The following is a 16,583-nucleotide window of genomic DNA, read 5'->3' as shown; positions in this document are numbered from 1 at the left end:
GATGAGATGGTCAGGAAAGCTTGGGCCCTCTGCTGAAGAAATGGAAAGTCAGGGTGGACGATCCAAAAAAAGGAGGCATGATTTGGATTCCAAGTTGGGTATAGCCAACTCTGTCATCTCTCACACTTCTCCAAGAGGTGTGCATTTTCCATAACAGGGAAATATAGAATACTCCAATTGGAGAAATATTTAATATATTTTTTAAATGTATTTTTTAACATGCTTGAGGCAGAAGAGCCTGATGGGTATGGTTGATTTACGAGTATCTGGATATTGATGCAGGGGGTGTCAAAGTGCATTAATTTTGTAGAGTTTCCTAATTCTAGTTTGTTAAAACACAGTATTTAAAAAGTGGTATCCTAGATCATTTACTGTCTCAGCTAGGGATAATTGATATTGTGGCAGATAGCCAGCATTGTTGGCAGAAAGATAATCTTACAGGAGGCCAGCAACATCAGATATTCTAGGACCCACTGATAGATTTCTACCTGCCAGCCCCAAAGCATCTTTGTCCTCTTACAGGAAACAGCAAAGTCTTCCTTAGCCAGGCAGGTGGATGGTCCTCTCCTTTATGTCCCTGCTTCAGGTTCAGGAGAGAGAGGTTTGTGTCTTCTAATTAAAACAGATCTTTGTCAAACTAGTGTTTTGACTCAAAGCTTATTTAATAGACTCCCAGACTATGCCTAACATGTGGTAAGAGTCATGAAACCGTGTGGCACGGTATTACAGAAGGTGCTTTGGGCTTGCTTCTGTCAAACAAATTAAATGCCTGCACTTCATACACTTTACAAGGCCAAATTAAACACTCATCAAAGGGGAGATGCCTTTTAATGTGCAGTGCCTGCAGCCTCCTTGACACTAGCTAGCTTGCTCCACAAATCCCAGGCTGTCTCAGCTGAATACAGGACAATGGCATTTTATCTCCTGCGCTGTCGTTTCCAAGATTTAGGTCTTCCCTACAAGGATGCTTCTTTTCTAGCTATTCTGGAATTCTAGTTAGCACCTAGAAGATGTTAGCTACCATTCTTCTTCTTCTTCTTCTTCTTCTTCTTCTTTTTTTTTTTTTTTTTTTTTTTTTTACGGGGTCTTGCTCTGTCGCCCAGACTACTGGAGTGCAGTGGCACAGTCTCAGCTCACTGCAACCTCTGCCTCCCAGATTCAAGTAACTCTCGTGCCTCAGCCTCCCAAGTAGCTGGGATTACAGGTGCCTGCCACCACGCCAGGCTAATTTTTTTGTATTTTTAGTAGAGACAGGATTTTACCATGTTGGCCAGGCTGATCTCAAACTCCTGACCTCAGGCGATCTGCCCACCTCAGCCTCCCAAAGTGTGGGATTACAGGTGTGAGCCACTGCGCCTGGCCAAGGTAGTTCATTCTTGCAAATAAACATTGTTGAAGGTGTCAGTTATCCACCTTTCCTAGAAAGTATTAACACTTCATAGTAAATTAAATGAGACCACCATGCCAGAAGCCCTTCCCAGACTGTTCACAAATTGAGGCTATGATAATTAAAATGTGATTCCATTTTCTGACATGGCCACTGCTACTAATTCTTCGGTTTCTATAAACTAGAACTAGCTAGCACACCATTTAAATTAAAATCTAGACGAAACCTTACATAGGCATGCCAGGTTGTGCTTTTGCCAGCCACGTATTGACCTGGGAAATGCTTTGATAAAGTACTACCTTGCTCTAAGTTATTTCTTTGTATTCCAGCTTTTCTATTCATTCTGGAATTTTCCATGCCAAAGGCTAAAAGAGATCTTGAAAAATCATCTAGCCAAGGAATTCTCCAATATAAGTCAGCTAAACAAATGCATTAGAATGACCTAAGGCACTTACTAAAAATACATGTTTCCAGACTTCACCTCAGACCTACTGAAACAGAAGCTCTGGTTGTGGAATGTAGGGACTACATTAAGAATAAATTTCTCAGCCAGTGCAATGGCTCACGCCTGTAATCCCAGCACTTTAGGAGGCCAAGGTAGGAGGATCACTTGAGGCCAAGGAGTTCAAGACCAACCTGGCCAACATGGCTAAACCCTGTCTCTACTAAAAATACAAAAATTAGCTGAGTGTGGCGTCACACACCTGTAATCCCAGCTACTCAGGAGGCTGAGGCATGATAATCATTTAAACCCAGGAGTCAGAAGTTGCAGTGAGCCAAGATCATGCCACTGTATCCCAGTCTGGGCAAAGGAGCGAGACTCAATTGCAAAAAAAAAAAAAGTTCCTCCAGAGAGTTTGGATCCTTCCTCACCATGTTTGAGAACCAGTCCTCATCTCCCTCTTACCTCCCAGTCAAAGATAATACATAAGCCGTCTTGGCAGATGAGCCCTTACATAGAGATAAAATAAATAGTCCTCCTTTCTTTTTTTTCTTTTCTTTTCTTTTCTTTTTTTTTTTTTTTTTTTTTTGTGAGATAGAGTCTCGCTCTGTCAACCAGGCTAGAGTGCAATGGCGGGATCTTGGCTCACTGCAACCTCTGCCTCCTGGGTTCAAGCAATTCTCCCGCCTCAGCCTCCTGAGTTGCTGGGATTACAGGAGTGCACCACCACGCCTGGCTAATTTTTGTATTTTTAATAGAGACGGCCTTTCACCATGTTGGTCAGGCTAGTCTCAAACTCCTGACCTCGTGATCTACCTGCCTTAGCCTCCCCAAGTGCTGGGATTACAGGCACGAGCCACCGCACCTGGCCCTCCCTTTTTAATTACTATTTAGGAATAGAGAAAGGCCTCAAGTTGCTTGCATTAATTTCACATCTTCATTCTATTATCTGGGTTAAGTAGGGCATTGTGTTTCAAGAAAGAGTAATTCAACCTTCAAGTCAGTACCCAAAGGGTTCAAATCCAGTAGTGAGCTACAGTGTCTGGAGATTCCCAGTGAGATAAGAATCAGCGCCAAGCATGTGACGCATCCACTCGGAGTAGGACTCCAGCAAGTAGCTGCTCTAACAGGAAACAAGTTCCAGACAATGAAGCGAGCAGGCCAACCAAAGTTGGGTGAGAGATGGAGTACAACTCAAGCAATTATAATAATGGCTAGCTTTTATATAAGGCTTACTATGTGCCAAGCACTGTTCTAAGCACTTCCATGTATTAAATCATTTAATCCCGAAGTGGCCCTTTTACATAGCCACTATTATGAACCTCTTTCACAAATGAGGAAACCAAAGAAGCACAGAAGGATTAAGTAACTTGCCCGAGGTCACACAGCTAGTAAGGAGCTGAGCTGGGAGTTGGGAGCTGGGACTCAGCCTCCAGTAGGCTGGCTCTGGAATACACATCTTTAATGATTAAGCCATATTGCTTCTCCAGCAGGCTGATGATTAGTATAGTGTTCTGGTCAACAGGGGAAGTGAAGCACGATAGAAAAGACCATCAGAAGCCTTAATATATGCACAAGGTCGGCCATTAAAAGAAAACTGCAACTTGGTGAACACCAGAACACTTCAAGCACAATGAATCCCACACCTTATAACAGCAAGGCCAATTTTAGACCAACCTCACCCACAGGTTGGAGTAGGGGATGCTCCTGCTGACCCTGTTCTGGCAGAGATGATGGGGTCAGGAAAGGATGGGGTTGGACATTGTCTTCTCAGCTCAGGCTGCCACAACAAAATACCACAGACTGGGGAACTTAAAAAAACAGAAATGTAGGCTGGGCACGGTGGCTCACACCTGTAATCCCAGCAACTCAGGAGGCTGAGGCAGGAGAATCACTGGAACCTGGGAGGAGGAGGTTGCAGTGATGCAAGATGGCACCATTGCACTCCAGCTTGGGTGACAGAGTGAGACTCCATCTCAAAAAAAAAAAAGAAAAAAGAAAACCAGAAATGTATCTTCTCACGGTTCCGGAGGCTGGAAGTCTGAGATCAGGGTTCTAGCGTGATTAGGTTCTGGAAAGGGCTCTCTTTCTGGCTTGCAGACGGCCTCCTTCTTGCTGTGTCTTCAAATGGTTTTTCTTTGGCGTATGCACATGGGGAGATAGCAATATCTCTCACTCTTCCTCTTCTTATAAGGCCACCAATCCTCTCAGACTAGGGCACTACCCATACGGCCTCGTCTCACCTTAATCATCTCCTAAGAGCCCTATCTCCAAATACAGCAACATTGTGGGTCAGGGATTCAATATACGAATTTGAAAGGGGAAACATTTCATTCCAGAGCAGGAATTTAGCTATAATGAGCATCCAGTAATCTAAAAAATTTAAACTCATAGAAGCAGAGAGGCGAATGATGGTTACCACGGGTTTTGCAGGGGTTACGGCGGAAGGAGGAGATTGGGAAGATGTTGGTGAAAGGATACAAAATTTCAGTTAGACAGGAGGAATAAGTTCAAGAAAACTTGTTCCTTGTACATCATGGTGACTATAGTTAATAAAAATGTATTCTTGAAAAGCTCTAAGTAGATGTTAAGTATTCTCACCACACACACAAAATATTAAAGTATGTGAGGTAATGCATATGCTAATTAATTTGATTTAGTCATTTCACCATGTATACATATTTCAAAACAGTATGCTGTACACCGTAAGTATATACAATTTTTATTTGTCAATTTTGAAAGAAAGAAAAAAGAAAGAAAGAAGAAAGAAAGAAAGAAAGAAAGAAAGAAAGAAAGAAAGAAAGAAAGAAAAGAAAAGAAAAGAAAAGAAAAGAAAAGAAAAGAAAAGAAAAGAAAAGAAAAGAAAAGAAAAGAAAGAGAAGAAAGAAAGAAAAGAAAGAAAGAGAGAAAGAAAGAAAGAAAGAAAGTGATCTGTATGATGCGCAGGTTGCATTTGGCTAAGCTCCCGGGGGAACAACCTCACAGTCCCCTGCTTAGGGGCGATGAGGCTGCATCAGACTCCCTCTCCCTCTTTCTGGGAACATGTTTGATGGGGGAAGAAGAAAATGGCTTGTGATACAGTACCAAAGCAGCAGGCTGGGGACACCTGAGAGCAGCGTTCTAGAACTCAGATGTGTCCAGGGGTCTGGCAGGTAACAAAAGCCTGAAGCTGACCTGGTATGGTGGGATTGGAATGGGCAAGTCTCATCTTCAGGGGCAGCTCCCTGGCAGCTCCAGCCCACTGTCTCCAAAAGGAATGCAGGGTCAGTGAAGACATGTTTATTTTGTTTTGTTTTGTTTTGTTTTCTTTGAGACTGTGTCTTGCTCTGTTGCTCAGGCTGCACTGCAGTGGCACGATCTGGGCTCAGGGCAGCCTCAACCTCCTGGGCTCAAGCAATCCTCCTGCCTCAGTGCCCCAAGCAGCTGGGACTACAGGCACACCCCACCACGCCTGGTTTTTTTTTGAATTTCAGTAGCCAGGACTGAAGGGTGCACCAGAACAGCCAGCAAATTTGGCACTTTTTGTTGAGATGGGGTCTCTCTATGTTCCCCAGGCTGGCCTCAAACTCCTGAGCTCAAACAGTCCTCGCACCTTGGCCTCCCAAAGTGTGAGCCACAGTGCCCAGCCTTTATTTTCTGAAAAGCAAAAATTCCGGAGTTTTGTGTAAAATCTCCCCCATCTCCCAATGTCTTCCTTTAAAAGATACGTGGCCTAAGAAGAATCTCATTCTTTATGAGCCTCAGTTTCCTCATCAGTAAAATGAGGATTATAGATATATGAATCTCATATATCTATAATCATATATCATTTGAGAGTATCAAATGAAATAGGGTATATAAAAATGCTTTGTAGGCCAGGTACAGTGGATGCCTGTAATCCCAACACTGGGAGGTTGAGGTGGGTGGATCGCTTGAGGCCAGGAGTTTGAGACCAGCTTGGCCAACATTTTGAAACCCCCAACTCTACTAAAAATACAAAAAATTAGCTGGGCATGGTGGCAGACACCTATAATCCCAGCTACTTGGGAGGCTGAGGCAAGAGAATTGCTTGAACCTGGGAGGCAGAGGTTGCAGTGAGCCAAGATCCGCCACTGCACTCAAGTCTGGGCAACAGAGCAAGACTCTGTCTCAAAAAAAAAAATGCTTCGTAAACTATAAAGTGTTATATACTGTGAACAGAGACACCATGAAAAGCAAGTTCTCTCCAGTGATAGTATGATATATTTAATAACTAGGCGTCACCCCCTATAGAGTCTGCACAACAGCCAGAGGGACCTTATAAAAATATACATCAGATTTTACCCTCTCTGGTTTAAAACTCTCCAACCAATTCCCATCTCAAAATAAAATCAGATGTTTCTCTGGCTTCCAAAGCTGTGCATGATCTGGGAACTGTTAACCTGTCTGAACTGATGCCGCACTCTGCCTTCACGTAGCACACTCCAGTCACAATACCCTTGTTTCTGCTTCTTAACTACACAACAGGCTCATTCTCCTCTTAGGGCCTGGGCACTAGACAACTGGTTAGCTGGAACCCTGACCTTATGCATGGTGGTTTCATTCTTAACATTCAGCTCTCAGGTTAACATCACCATCTGAGAGGTGCTCCAGTCCAGAAAAGCCACTGGTCACTCTCAGCAATAGCACCCTGTTTATTTCTTAACAAGCCTCTCTCACTGTCTGATACGTTTTTCAATTTTTATTGGTTTGCTTATTTCAAAAATGTGTCCTCCCCCTAGTTATAAGCTTGAAAAAAAAGAGACTTATTTAATCTTATTTACCATTGTATCTGCCAGCCTCTGAAACCATGACTGCTACATAGGAGGAATTAGTAAATATCCATTGAAAGAATAACCTTAAAATTGATATTAGAGTAGAAAGTTTAGCAGAGAAGTAGAAAAGCATTGGACTGGAACCAGTGCAGTTTCCTGGGCTCTGCTCCAGGTTCAATGAATCTGAATGTCTAGAAATACGGCACAGGTATCTGGATAGGCCCAGGTATCAGATGGGTGATTCTGATGTAGATGACTTCAGAACACACTTTCAAAAAACAATAGGCTGGGTGTGGTGGCTCATACCTGTAATCCCAACACTGAGAGGCGGAGACTGGCAGATTGCTTTAGGCCAGGAGTTCAAGGTCAGCCTGGGCAACACGGTGGGATCCTGTGTCTACAAAAAAGACAAAAATTAGCCAGGCGTGGTGATGCAGGCCTGTGGTCCCAGCTACTTGGGAGGCTGAGGCGGGAGAATCACTTGAGCCCAGGAGACGGAAGGTGCAGTGAGCTGAGATTGTGCCAATGTACTCCAGCTTGGGTGACAGAGTAAGACCTTGTCTCAAAAACCAAAAACCAAAACAAACTACCAAACAAAAAACCCACTGGATTTAGAAGCCAAAGACTGATTTGCACATCCTGTTTATTTCACAGGGTTTTCATGGGGACTTAAGATAATGGCTGATAAACTTCTTTGCGTATGCCCAGCCTTACATAAATACAGATCCAAAAAGCTATTTTTCCATAGTCTGTCAGGGGCCTGCAATATGTGCATTCAGGGAAGAGAAACTTGGGTTCTGAGGCAGCTCCCTTCACTGTGGAGGCCTTCTTTTCATGGAGGCGAGCAAATCTGCTCCCTATTCCACATGACATGTCTTCAAGGATTGAAGACAACCAGACTGGCTCCCTTTAGCATTTCTGGCTCTTTAGCCATTCTTAAGCCATGGTAACCTGGATATATTTCAGTTTGTTCAGCCAGTTTTAGAGTATAGATTTTTATAATTTAATAAAACATTCCATTATGGTCTGTTTAACATAGTTACCATGGTATCATTACATGGTAACTATGTATAATGAATATTATAAAAAATAACTATGACTGTAGTCTCAGGGTCAAACATTCAGGAATTTGAGTTTTTTCTCAGCTCAGTAAAAATGAAGCATACTCTTGAGGAAAGAACCATTTGTAGAATTTCACAAAAGACTGGTGTAGAAACTGAAAAGTCAGTATATCAATCTATAATGAAGAAAACCATAATAATAACTAATATGTATTTAAACCCTGACTAAGGGCCAAGCGCCATCACATATCATCTTATTTAATACTCACTACTCTGGAAGTAGGGATCATGATTCTCCCCATAATATAGGTGAGAACTGTCGAAGCAGTGGTAACTTCCTCAAAAATCACATAATTCGTACTTTGCAAACTTGGTTTTAAAGCGTGACCCCAAGACCATGTACTTACCCACTGTCTGAATCTCTAGAAATATGGCACAGGTATCTGGATTGGCCCAGGTATCAGGTATCATCACCCACTGGCCATGTACATAATTATCCTCTCACACCATACCAGTTGGTCCACTCTGACTCCTCATTTTCTTTTTTATTTTATTTTTCATTTTATTTTATTTTATTTTTGAGATGGAGTCTCACTCTGTCACCCAGGCTGGAGTGCAGTGGCGTGATCTCAGCTCACTGCAAGCTCCACCTCCCGGGTTCACGCCATTCTCCTGCCTCAGCCTCCCGAGTAGCCAGGACTACAGGCGCCCGCCACTATGCCTGGCTAATGTTTTGTTTTTTGGGTTTTTTTTTAGTAGAGACAGGGTTTCATCTTGTTAGCCAGGATGGTCTCGATCTCCTGACCTCGTGATCCACCCGCCTCGGCCTCCCAAAGTGCTGGGATTACAGGTGTGAGCCACCACGTCCAGCCTGGCTCCTCACTTTCTATGTTTCATGCTAACAATCCATTTACCTTTGGACTGACACCTTCTATTTTTAGACATAACACCACTGATTATTCCACAATCAAATTCCGTTTGCATTCAGTTTCACCCTTGAAGTTACTTTTGTATATACCTAATACCGTCCATTATGTGTGTCGATTTTGCAATTTTAGTCTTTGAGTTTTTTGGGGAGGGTTCCTTGCTAATGCCTATAACTTCCTTTAATGATCAGCTAAAACACTTAAATATTTTTCCAGTTTACTTACATAAAGCTAGGCTTCTATAATTGTGTCATTGATGCTTTTCTTCAATCTAAACACAAAACTTTGCATATATCCCTGTGGGATATCATCTTGTGGTTTTTGGACAAATAGTCTACCTTGTCAAGATTATTTTAAATCTTGATTCTATCATCTGCGGTATTAGCTATTCCTTCTGGCTCTCTGTCATCTGTAGGTTTTATTAAATGAAACATCTATTCCTCATGCAAATAATTGATAGAAATGTTAAACTGCACAAAACCAAGTATAGAGAAACTGACAGGAGGAATTAAAAAAGAAAAAAGTAGAAGTATGGGCCGGGCGCAGTGGCTCATGCCTGTAATCCCAGCACTTTGGGAGGTCGAGGTGGGTGGATCACCTGAGGTCAGGAGTTCAAGACCAGCTTGATCAATATGGTGAAACCTTGTCTCTACTAAGAATACAGAAATTAGCCGGGTATGGTGGCAGGTGCCTATAGTCCCAGCTATTTAGGAGGCTGAGGCAGGAGAATCACTTGAACCTTCGAGGCAGAGGTTGCAGTGAGCTGAGATTGTACCACTGCACTCCAGCCTGGGCAACAGAGCGAGACTCCATCTCAAAACACTCCAGCCTGAGCAACAGAGCAAGACTCCATCTCAAAAAAAAAAAAAAAAAAAAAAAGCAAGAAGAAGAAGAAGTATGGTACTGAACTAAGCATGAGAATGTGAATCTAGTCACTAGAATTGATCCCAGATGCACTATTGAAAAGAGTGATTTCCTACCCTTCTCAGATATTCTTTGTGATGCTACATGCAGGCAAATGCACCAGTGTCATTATCAACACTTTTAATGTACTTCATTATCTCCTATAATACATTGCCTCAATAGTCAACAAATATTGATTACTTATCATGTAAAAATCATTGTGCATATGTGCTGGGGTTACAGAATTGGGGAAAAAAATTAAACTAATCACCACAGTGTGATAAATGTCATTTGAAAATAAATGATATCAGCTGGGCGCAGTGGCTTATGCCTGTAATCCCAGCACTTTGGGAGGCCGAGGCGGGCGGATCACCTGAGGTTGGGAGTTGGACACCAGCCTGACCAACACGGAGAAACCCCGTCTCTATTAAAAATACAGAATTAGCCGGGTGTGGTGGCACATGCATGTAATCCCAGCTGCTCAGGAGGCTGAGGCAGGAGAATTGCTTGAACCCAGGAGGTGGAGGTTGCAGTGAGCCGGAGATCACGCCATTGCACTCCAGCCTGGGCAACAAGAGCGAAACTCCGTCTCAAAAAAAAAAAAAAAAAAAAAAGAAAGAAAATAAATAATATGGGAGAGCATGAGGGAGACACATATATATGCTTAACAAGAGATCAAGAAAGTCTTCTTAAAGGAGGTGGTACATGGGTTAAATTTGAATGTCAAGTGTGGACTCACCAAACAAGGAGTTGGAAGTGTAAAGGTTGTCAGGCACCAAGGTTATAATGGGCCCCTAAGCCATGTTAAAAGACTGGGGTTTACATTTAAAAGAGTAAAAGCTACAGGTAAGGTGGCTCATGCCTGTAATCCCAGAACTTTGGGAGGCTGTGGCGGGAGGATCACTTGAGCCCAGGAGTTCCAGAGCAGCCTGGGCAGCATGGTAAAACCCTGTCTCTACAAAACATAGAAAAATTAGTCGGGTATGGTGGCGCATGCCTGTGGTCTCAGCTCCTCAGGAGGCTGAGGCAAGAGGATCACCTGAGCCCAGAGTTCAAGGCTGCACTCCAGCCTGGGTGACAGAGTGAGACCTTGTCTAAAAAATAAATAAATAAATAAATAAAATTTAAAGTTTTAACTAAAGACTCTGTTCATGAAGTTTTCTCTATCTACTTACACTTTTGTCAATTCCTCCTGCCTTGAAAATCCTACAGCAGTTTTTTTCCATCCCACTCAGGTCCTGTATTTTTACCTTGTTAACGTGAATATGGATCTTACATCCCTAAATGTCATGGAATTGCATCCAGACTGGGAATATGTCTCATATTCTCACTATATCCCTTCATATCATCTTGCACAGTTCCAGTCACCAGGACGGTGAACAAATTCTTGATGAATTGAATAGCAGCAATGGCAATGAATGGTGAACAGTAGCAGTAGGGGATCAGACAGGAGGGTGACAGCCAGGAAAAATGGCACACATGCCTAAGGGAGCCTGAGACTGACAGGTAAACTCCACAAGGGCAGGGATCATATCTGTGCTGTTTCTTCTTTGTCCCAAGTGACCAGAAGAGTGCCTAGTTTGTCTTTTGATAAAATAAATAAATAAAACGTGCTCTGCTCAGAGGAACTGTAATAGTTGTATCATTTTTTATGTTCAGTCTTACTTTCCAAGGACAGATTATCCCTCAGTAGTTCTTTGTTTAGATTCCTGCATCTAGGGCTGATGTTGATTTTATGCACAATTTCTTTATTCATGTCAAGATATAGTAAGCTTTGGAGGGTATGCAGCGCTGGGTTCAAAAGCTAGTCTGACTCCCCGCCTCCTTCTGTTTTTGAGACAGGGTCTCACTCTTTCACCCAGACTGGAGAGCAGTGGCGCAATCATGGCTCACTGCAGCCTCAATCTCCTCAGGCTCAAGGGATCCTCCCACCTCAGCCTCCTAAGTAGCTGGGACCACAGGTGTGCAGCACACACCTGGCTAATTTTTGAATTTTTAGTAGAGACGGGGTTTTACCATGTTACCCAGGTTGGTCTCAAACCCCTGAGCTCAAGTGATCCGTCTGCCTTGGCCTCCCAAAGTGTTGGGATTACAGGCGTGAGCCACTGCACCTTCCCCTGACTCTTTAACTTTATTTAACCAGTCAGAATATGTAGAAAAGGGATGGAGAATAGATTGCAACTTCCATGATGAGTCAGTAAGATTGGTTGAGAATGGCATACTGGGCCTTTGGAAAGAATGCCACTATCTAACTGGTGATGTCTGTTGGCCACAAAAGAAGTGGTGAGTGGAACTCACAAGGGCCATGCATATGCTGTCTCTTATAACTATTGCCCTTAATGTGGGCATAAATATTTTTCTGAAAGATTTTTGGCACAATCTAAATGTTCCACCTTATAAACTGTATGCAGGTGACTCCAGCCTTTAACCTTTGTATTATGAAATAAAATATGTATACCTAAAACATATTACTAAACAAAAATATATAAGGCATGAAAACAAAAATATGCAGCACAACAATTTGTTCAAAGTGAACGTGTGTGATACCACCACCCAGGTCAAGAAACAGAACATGATCAGCATCTAGAAACTCCTCCCTTTAGTTCCCTCCAAACATCACCTACCATGATTTTGACTTTCATGAATACTATGCTCTTGCTTTCCTTTATAATTTTATCACCTACATACATACCCATAAGCAGCACAGTTTGGTTTTGCATTGGTTTTATCTTTCTTTCTTTTTTTGGTTCTTTATATGAATTGAATCACATACTACACATTCTTCTGTATTGGGTTTCTTTTAATCAATATTATGTTTGTGAGACTGATCCATTCTGCTGTAAGTAGCCATAGCTATAGCTTTAGCTTATTCTTTTCTTTTTTCTTCTTTTCTTTAGAGACAGTCTCTCGCTCTGCCACACAGGCTGAAGTGCAGTAGCATGATCATAGCACATTGCAGCCTTCAATTCCTGGGCTCAAACGATCTTCCTGTCTCAGCCTCTCAAGTAGCTGGGACTACAGGCATGTGTCACCATGCCCAGCCCATTTTAAAAAATTTTTTGTAGATACACATCTTAAAATGTTGACCAGGTCTCGAACTCAGCCTCAAACAAATCCTCCTGCCTAGGCCTTCCAAAGCATTGGGATTAGAGGCATGAGCCACAGCACCCAGCCCTTATTCATTTTTCGCTGTTGTGAATTATTACAAAGTGTGAACATATGACCACTTTATTTGTCTAGTCCACAGATGATGGACAGTTGGATGGTTTCCAATTTTTAATTCATTTGAATAATGTTGCTATGAACTTTCTTTCACATTTTAGGAGCACACATTTCTGTTGGATCTATACCTAGAGACTAATTTCCGGGTCACAAGGTATTCTTATGTTCAACATTAGTAGATAGTACCAAACTGTTTTCCAAAGTAGTTGCATCAATTTCACATCTACCAGCAACGTATGCGAATGTCAATTGCTCCATGTGCACAACAATGGTTGGTGTTTTCAGTCTATTGATTTTAACCCTTCCGGCATGTGTGTGATATTTTATGCAGTTTTTAATTTTTTATTCCCTGATGGCTAATGGGCATCTTTTATATGTTTTGTTTTATCTTTTTTTTTTTTTTTTTTTTTGAGACAGAGTCTCACTCTATCGCCCAGCCTGGAGTGCAATGGCATGATCTCAGCTCATTGCAACCTCCACCTCCCAGATTCAAGCGATTATCCTGCCTCCGCCCCCCAAGTAGCTGGGATTACAGGAGCCCCTCACCATGCCTGGTTAATTTTTGTATTTTTAGTAGAGAAGGGGTTTCATCATGTTGGCTAAGCTGATCTCAAACTCCTGACCTCAGCTAATCTGCCCACCTCGGCCTCCCAAAGGTACGGGATTACAGGCATGAGTCACCGTGCCTGGCCTTGAATATCTTCTTTTGTGAAGTCCCTGTTCAAGTCTCTTGCCTGTCTACCAGATTTGTCATTTTGTATTTTTTTTAATGATAAGAGTTATTTTTATCTATTCTGGACATAGGCTTTATCAGTTATATATTTTACAAATACCTTCTCCTATTTGGTGGCTTCCTTTACACTCTCCTAATAGTGTCTTCAGAGGAAAAGAAGCTCTTAATTTTATGCAATCCACTGCATCAATATTTCTCTTGAGATTTTGTGCTTCATTTCATTCACTTTAAGAAAAATTTCCCCATCTCAAGGTTGTGAATACATTATGCTATGTTCTAGAAGCTTCATTGTTTTATCCTTCACTTTTAGGTCTACAGTGACCTGGAATGAGTGAATGAATTTGTTTATGTTTAGTCTGGTGTGAGGCAGTAAGTCATTTCATTGTTTTCCATCAGGATAGCCAACTGACCCAGTTTTGGAAAAACTCTTTAGAAACAACATGTTGCTTTGAATCAAGTGCTATGTGTGCATGGGTCTCTTGCTGGAATTCCTATTTTAACTTTGTATTCAGGTGGCAATACTACACTGATTTCTGTAGTCTTCATGTGCAATGGAGCGAACCCTCCCACTATTCTTCATCAAGTACCTTGTCTATTCTTGGCCATTTGCATTAACACGTACATTTAGAATAATCTTTCCAAGTTCCATTTTAAAATTCAAGTTGGGGTTTTCATTAGGAACACATTAAACTTATAGATCATTTTGGAGAGAAAGAATATATTTATAATATTGTATTGTCCAACTTTAACAAGGTATAGGCCTTTCAAATTTAGGTATTTTAACATGATATTGTTCTGTTCTTGCACATGTTTTCTGAGGTTTATTACTGGGTATTTGAAAGTTTTGATGTTATTTTAAAAGATTACATTTATTTATTTATGTTTGTTTGTTTTTGCTTTTTGAGACAGATTCTCACTCTGTAGCCCAGGCTGGAGTGCAGTGGCGCCATCTCAGCTCACTGCAACCTCTGCCTCCCAGACTCAAGTGGTACTCCTGCCTCAGCCTCCCAGGTAGCTAGGATTACAGGTGTGTGCCACCACCCATGGCTAATTTTTGTGTTTTTAGTAGAGATGGGGTTTTGCCATGTTGGCCAGGCTGGTCTTGAACTCCTGTCCTCAAGTGATCCGCCCACCTTGGCCTCCCAAAGTGCTAGGATTACAGGTGTGAGCCACTGCACTCAGCCAAAAGATGACTTTTAAATGTTTATTTCATTACTGTTCAAGGCTGGAATATAGAAATACAATGTTTTCACATATTGCTCTTGTATCCAGTGATCTGCTAAACTCACTTAAGAATTCCAATAATTCATAGGTATTCTGGATTTTCTATATTCCCAATCATATCATATATAAATAATGAGAGTTCATTTTTTCCTTTCCAATCTTTATGCAGTCATGTACCACATAACAATATTTTGGTCAATAACGGACTACATATACAACAGTGGTTCAATAAGATTATAAGGGAAGCAGGGCTTAATGGCACACACCTGTAGTTCTGGCTACTCTGGAGCCAATGCTGAAAGATTGCTTGAGCCTGAGAGGTCAAGCCTGCAGTGAGCTGTGATTGCACCACTGCACTCCAACCTAGGCAACAGAGTGAGACCCCATCTCTAAAAAAAAATGTTAATTTTAATTTTAAAAGATTATAATGGGGCCGGGTGTGGTGGCTGACACCTGTAATCCCAGCACTTTGGGAGGCCAAGGTGGGTGGATCACCAGGTCAGGAGTTCAAGACCAGCCTGGCCAACATGGTGAAACCCCATTTCTACTAAAAATACAAAAATTACCTAGGCATGGTGGCATGTGCCTGTAATCCCAGCTACTTGGGAGGCTGAGGCAGGAGAATCTCTGGAACCCAGGAGGCAGAGGTTGCAGTGAGCCAAGACCACACCACTGCACTCCAGCCTGGTGACAGAGTAAGACTCCATCTCAAAAAAAAAAGAAAAGAAAGATTATAACGGAGCTGAAAAATTCTTATCACCTAATGACTTCATAGTCATCCCAATGTCATAGCCCAATGCATTACCTTCTCTCTGTTTAGTACACAAATACGTACCATTATGTTAAAATTGCCTGCAGTATTCAGTCAGTATTCCATACAGTAACATCCTGTACAGGTTTGCAGCCAGGAACTATATGCTATATGGCTATACCATATAGCATAGGTGTGAAGTAGGCTACACCATCTACATTTGTGTAAGTACACTTTATGATGTTCACACAATGACACAATCATCTAATGCTGTGTTTCTCAGAATGCATTCCCATCATTAAGTGACACATGACAGTACATTTTATTTCTCTTGTTGCCTTGCTGCATACACTAACTAGGATCAGCACAACACTGAGTAGAAATGTTGATAATAGACATCCTTAGGATGTTCCCAATTTCAAAGCTTTTAACATTTTACCACTAAGTATGATGTTTGCTGTTGGGTTTTTGTAGCTACTGTTTTTCAGAATAAGTAAATTCCTTTGTATTGCAAGTTTGCTAAGATGTTTCTAATTAAAAATAGGTGTTGAATCTCATCAGATGCTTTTTCTGCATATATTTAGGTGATCATATAATTTGTCTCTTTTATTTAATTTATGCAGTATGTTGGTTGACTTTTGAACGTCCAACCAACCTTGAATTCCTTGATTAAACCCAAATTAGTCATGATTTATTATCCTTTTTTATATATTGCTAAATTTTTTGCTAATTTCTGAAATTTTTTATGTCTATGTTCATAAGAGGGACGGGTTTATAATTTTCTTAAACTGTACTCATCAGGTTTTGGTATTAAGGTTATTCTGGCTTCATGGGGTATTACGATCCCTTTTTCTACTCTCTGAAAAAAATTTTCAGAAGATTGGCATTATCTCATCTTTAAATGATAGAATTTGCTGGAAAAGCCATTTAGCTCTAGATTTTCTTCATTAAAAGGTTTTAAATCATGAGCTTGTTGTGGTGACTCACACCTGTAATCCCAGCACTTTGGGAGGCCAAGGCAGACAGACAGCTTGAGCCCAGGAGTTCAAGATCAGCTTGGGCAACATGGCGAAACCCTGTCTCTACAAAAAAATACAAATATTAGCTGGGCATGATGGCATGCACCTGGAGTCCCAGCTACTTGGGAGGCTGAGGTGGGAGG

At 41.6% G+C, this 16,583-nt stretch overlaps 1 long non-coding RNA gene across 1 annotated transcript in view; it reads right to left on the bottom strand.

Annotated features, from left to right (window-relative positions):
• The window catches only part of LOC103224710 (uncharacterized), a 144,168-nt gene that overhangs the window by 81,730 nt on the left and 45,855 nt on the right, over positions 1–16,583 (bottom strand). Inside the window, exon 2 of the long non-coding RNA XR_012089643.1 lies at positions 6,908–6,998. This is a non-coding gene — a long non-coding RNA (uncharacterized lncRNA). The remainder of the gene's footprint in view (positions 1–6,907; positions 6,999–16,583) is intronic.

This window comes from Chlorocebus sabaeus, chromosome 20 (assembly GCF_047675955.1).
Source record: "Chlorocebus sabaeus isolate Y175 chromosome 20, mChlSab1.0.hap1, whole genome shotgun sequence".
Taxonomy (NCBI): Eukaryota; Metazoa; Chordata; class Mammalia; order Primates; family Cercopithecidae; genus Chlorocebus; species Chlorocebus sabaeus.
This window is presented reverse-complemented; position numbering and strand designations above follow the sequence as displayed.